Source organism: Rhinoderma darwinii, chromosome 4 (assembly GCF_050947455.1).
Source record: "Rhinoderma darwinii isolate aRhiDar2 chromosome 4, aRhiDar2.hap1, whole genome shotgun sequence".
In the NCBI taxonomy this organism is placed as follows: domain Eukaryota; kingdom Metazoa; phylum Chordata; class Amphibia; order Anura; family Rhinodermatidae; genus Rhinoderma; species Rhinoderma darwinii.
The window spans coordinates 238,015,907-238,021,323 of NC_134690.1; positions in this window are offsets into that span (position 1 = coordinate 238,015,907).

Consider the following 5,417-nt stretch of genomic DNA (forward strand, 5'->3'; position numbering starts at 1 on the left):
TTGGACCAATTAGATTGTTGTGTTCTGCCCTGGGATTTGATGTAGTAATACACATTGAGCATATCATCTGAATTTGCAGATTGATTGAAGATAAGTGTACTAATCATTAACTGTCCTTGAACTGCATTAAACTTGCAAAGCACAAAGTGATTTCAGATCTTGCATTAATAATAATTTATTTAATGTTAGAATTTTCATTGTAAAAATAATATCTGCGCTCCGAGCATGACTCTTTTAACCAGGGCCAGCCTTAGGATAGATGGCGCCCCATGCAAAATTATCTTTCGGCACCCCACCCCCATCATTAAAAATAAAAATGCCCTATAAAAAAAGTATAATGCCCCTTTAGTGCCCCCATAAAGTATAATAATAATATTTAATAATATGATGTATTACAACCCCTTCAAATACACAGTATTTTGTCCTCTAATTGTGCCCACAGTATTATGCCCCCTGTAGTACCACTATACAGTTTAATGTCCGCTTAGTGGCCCCCACACAGTATAGTGCCCCCTGTAGATTTTGCCATACAGCCTCCCTGTAGACCAGGGGCATAACTAGGAAAGACTGGGCCCATATCAAACTTTTGACTGGGGCCCCCCCTCCCCTGGGTGTCACACAACCCCCCCCTTGTAGATGGTGCCTTTTTTACAGCCCCCCTGTAGATGACGCCATACAGTCCCCCCTGTAGATAACGCCATACAGCGCCCCCTGTAGATAACGCCATACAGCGCCCCCCTGTAGATAACACCATACAGTCCCCCTCTGTAGATAACGCCATACAGTCCCCCTGTAGATATCGCCATACAGTCCCCCCTGTAGATAACGCCATACAGCGCCCCCTGTAGATAACACCATATAGCCCCCCCCTGTAGACTGTATGGCATTATCTACAGGGGGACTGTATGGCGTTATCTACAGGGGGACTGTATGGCGTTATCTACAAGGGGGACTGTATGGCGTTATCTACAGGGGGGACTGTATGGCGTTATCTACAGGGGGGACTGTATGGCGTTATCTACAGGGGGGACTGTATGGCGTTATCTACAGGGGGGACTGTATGGCATTATCAACAGAGGGGGACTGTATGGCGTTATCTACAGGGGGGACTGTGTGGCGTTATCTACAGAGGGGGACTGTGTGGCGTTATCTACAGGGGGGACAGTGTGGCGTTATCTACAGGGGGGACTGTGTGGCGTTATCTACAGGGGGGACTGTATGGCGTTATCTACAGAGGGGGCTGTATGGCGCTAATGCCATACAGCCCCCCCTGTAGAGAACGCCATACAGCCCCCTTGTAGAGAACGCCATACAGCCCCCCCTGTAGGGAACGCCATACAGCCCCCCCTGTAGGGAACGCCATACAGCCCCCCGCTGTAGGGAACGCCATACAGCGCCCCCCCTGCAGGGAAATCCATACAGTGCCCCCCCTGCAGGGAAAGCCATACAGCGCCCCCCCTGCAGGGAACGCCATACAGCGCTCCCCCCTGCAGGGAACGCCATACAGCGCCCCCCCTGCAGGGAACGCCATACAGCGCCCCCCCCTGCACGGAACACCATACAGCGCCCCCCCCCCTGCAGGGAACACCATACAGCGCCCCCCCCCTGCAGGGAACGCCATACAGCGCCCCCCTGCAGGGAACGCCATACAGCACCCCCCCTGCAGGGAACGCCATACAGCCTCCCCCTGCAGGTAACGCCATACAGCGCCCCCCCTCCCTGTAGGGAACACCATACAGCACCCCCCTCCCTGTAGGGAACGCCATACAGCCCCCCCACCCCAAAAAAAAATGCGACCTATAGTGTGTCCTACAAATAACATGCATCCCCTATTCACAGGATAGGGGATACATGTGTGATCGCTGGCATTGATAGGGAGAACGGGGGACTGAAAGTCCCCTGAAGTTCTCCATGACTAACCTCTGACTTCCGGGGTCTGTGTCGGCAGCTCAATAAAAATGAAAGGAGCGCTGGTCACGCATGCGCACATACGCGACCGGCGCTCCATTCATTTCTACGGAGCTGCCTACACAGACCACGGAAGTCCGAGGTTTGTGATGGAGAACTTCAGGGGTCTTTCAGTCCCCCGTTCTCCCTATCAATGCCAGCGATCACACATGTATCCCCTGTCCTAGCGGAGCCTGCAGCCATGGTGGGGGCCCGTGCCGGCGGGCGACACGGGCCCCCTCATGCCGCGGGCCCCGTATCAGTCTATACGGCGGTAGTTACGCCACTGCTGTAGACCATGCCATAATCCCCCACCTCCTCCTTGTAGATCATGCCATACAGCCCCCCCACCTCTCCCTTGTAGACAGTGCCCCCAAACAAAAACAAAAATTGTACTCACCTAGGCCCCGTTCCCACGACGAACTGAGCTGCTCCACGACAGGATCCTGTAGCCTAGTACAGAGTTTCCCAACCTTTTCGGACTCGAGGCAGCACTGGAAAAATAAAATTTCCTCAGTGCACCCCTACAAAAAAGTTTCGAGAAAGACAGAAAATGACAAAAAAAAAAAGCACTACACTCGTAGGGTATGTTTACACACGTTTTTTGTAAGGCAAAAATATTCCTTGGTAGGGAGTGCCACACAGCCCCCTGGTAGGGAGTGCCACACAGCCCCCTGGTAGGGAGTGCCACACAGCCCCCTGGTAGGGAGTGCCACACAGCCCCCTGGTACGGAGTGCCACACAGCCCCCTGGTTGGTAGTGCCACATGCCACCTTATTGGTAGTGCCACACAGCCCCCTTGTAGGTAGTGCCACAGAGCCCACTGCCCCCTTGTAGGTAGTGCCACACAGCCCCCTTGTAGATAGCAACCCCCCATTCCTGTAGATAGTGCCACTGTGGCTCCCGGAAGGAGCGGAATCCCTGTGTTGCTGGGGATTCCGCTCCTGGAATGCTCCTTGATGTCTATGTCCATATATGGACAGTGACATCAGGGGAAACTCCTGAAGCGGAATCCCCGTCCACAGCGTTGCGGGGGGATTCCACTCCACGAGAAGCCAATGACGTCACAGTCCATACATGGACACAGACGACAGGAGCTTCTCCTTGAATGGAATCCCTAGTCACAGCATCGGCAATGCAGGTGCGACTTTTTGATCACTTTTTATAAAAAAAAATTTGAAGGCAGGATGAACAGAAAACAGCAATTCTGGAATTGTTTTTTATATTATTTTTTACGGCGTTCACCGTGCAGGTTAAATAGCATAATCTCTTTATAGGTGGTGTCGTTACGGACGCGGCGATACCAAATATGTGTAATGTTTTAATTTTTTTTTTTTCATATTAAAAGTATTTTATAAGAGAAAAGGTGGGTTTTTCATTTTTTTTATTTGGGATTTTTATCTATTTAATTATTATTACGTTTATTAAACTTTTTGATAACTTTCTTTTTAGTCCCCCTAGGGAGACTTCACTATGCGATCTTATGATCGCTTTTATAATACACTGCAATACTTCTGCATTGCAGCGTATTATTCCGTGAGTATAAAGCTGACAGGCACCTGCTAGGTCATGCCTCAGGCATGGCTTAGCAGGCATCCACCACAGGCAGACCTGGGGGCCTTTGTTAGGCCCCCAGCTGCTATAGAAGCCATTGGCACCCTGCAAATTCAATTGCAGGGTGCCAATGGGGTGAGAGAGGGAGCACCCTCCAAAACTACTTGGATGCGACGCTTGCTATTGAGCACCACAACTAAGGGGTTAAACGGGTGTGATCAATGTTGAAATCGATCCCGCCCATTATTGCAGATGTCCGTCTGTTTTTAGACCGCCCGATACCGGCTTTAGCCGGCACAGGACACCCGTGCCGACGTTCTGTCAGAGCGCCGTGAAAAGGCAGCGCTCTGGCATAAGTATCCTTAACGGCCTCCGTAAAAAGGCGTATAGGCGGTCATTAAGGGGTTAAAGGGGTTTTCCAGTGAGAAAAAAAATGTATGTCCTATCCTCAGGATAGGCCAGCAATATCTGATATGTGGGGATCTGACTCTCGAGCGCTGCTTCCCCTTTATTTCCTTTACTCCTCCGTACTGTGAAAAGCTGACACACTTGTAGTGGTGGTTCACAGTATTACAGCCTTCTCCCATTCAACTGTATGGGAGAAGGCTGTGACACCTTGAACTGCCACTACAAGTGTGTCACCGTTTCACAGTATGGATCAGTGACAGGAATGAAGGGGAAGCAGGGCTTTCATGAGCTGTTTTGCGGACCCTTCAAAACAGCTGATCAGCAGGGGTGCCGAGAATCAGAACCCCATGATCAGATATTTATGGCCCATCCTGGGGATAGGTCATCATATTCTTCTCACTGGAAAACCCCTTTGTGTTAGTTAAATGTGCTTTGCTAAACTACAAGCTATGTGTGTGTGCAGAGAGGTTGAAGCGCTTTTGTTGTGATTCCAAGACGTGGCATACCAGAATAAAGACCATGATAGCACCAATCGGCAAGTCTGAGGTGATCCCTCCTGCCCCTGGTCCCTGTGGCCACTGGAATCAGATAATAGGTTGATCCTTGTAGAAGGGACGGGTAACCCCTCCTGCTCGCGAATCGGGTTAAACACTTCTGTGTGACTGTCCTGTGACCCACAGCGAGGCGCAGGAAGACAGGAGTGAGGTAAGAGTCGACAAACCTTCCCCTAGAGAGTTAAAAAACAGTGCTGAAGCCATATAACACACATAAATGGTACATGGTGGCTTTAGATCACGGTACTCTGATCGGACTGGATGGTGGGATCCTTCTGGCAGTAGTGAACCTGCTCTGTTTTCGTTAAAATCAGAGCACGGGGATATGAGAGCGTAAAGACAGTGTTAGAAATACCCAGTCCTGGAAGAGAGAGACAAGGGGGATCTCTCAGGAAATGATCCCAAGAGTTAGGAATTGCTATCCTATAAGAGGGGATCAAGGGCTCACGACATAGCAAAGAAGACTCGGTTGGGTGACCTGGAGCAAAGCCAGATCCACAAGGAGTAAATGCTATAGATGTTGTGAGGGAACAAAAAGAAGGATTGGTAGTAGAAGGCATAGAAGGGGTACTGAAGTAGGGAAAGATGCCCAAGACAGGATGTTTGGATCCCAGTAAGTGGCAAGAGTTTTTGGATAAGGAAGGAAAATGTATAGAGAAGCAGGGTATGAAGGAAAAGGTGAAGTCATGGTTAGAAGTGTCACAGGAAGTTATGGATGCCAAGGGTTAGTTGAAGCAGGGAATGTATGTAATATAACAGTATGATTCAGATTATGAGCATCTCTCAACTGCCAGGGAATCCTATCAGTCACTCCCAGTCAATGTGACACAGCCCCAGTCCCCGTTAGAACTCTTGCCACCTCCTCAGCCTCCTCCTGGACATTTGCCTCCCACCACAGTTATACTACAGATACCTGTAAGTCCAAACAACTCATTCTTTGTCTCCATCAATTAC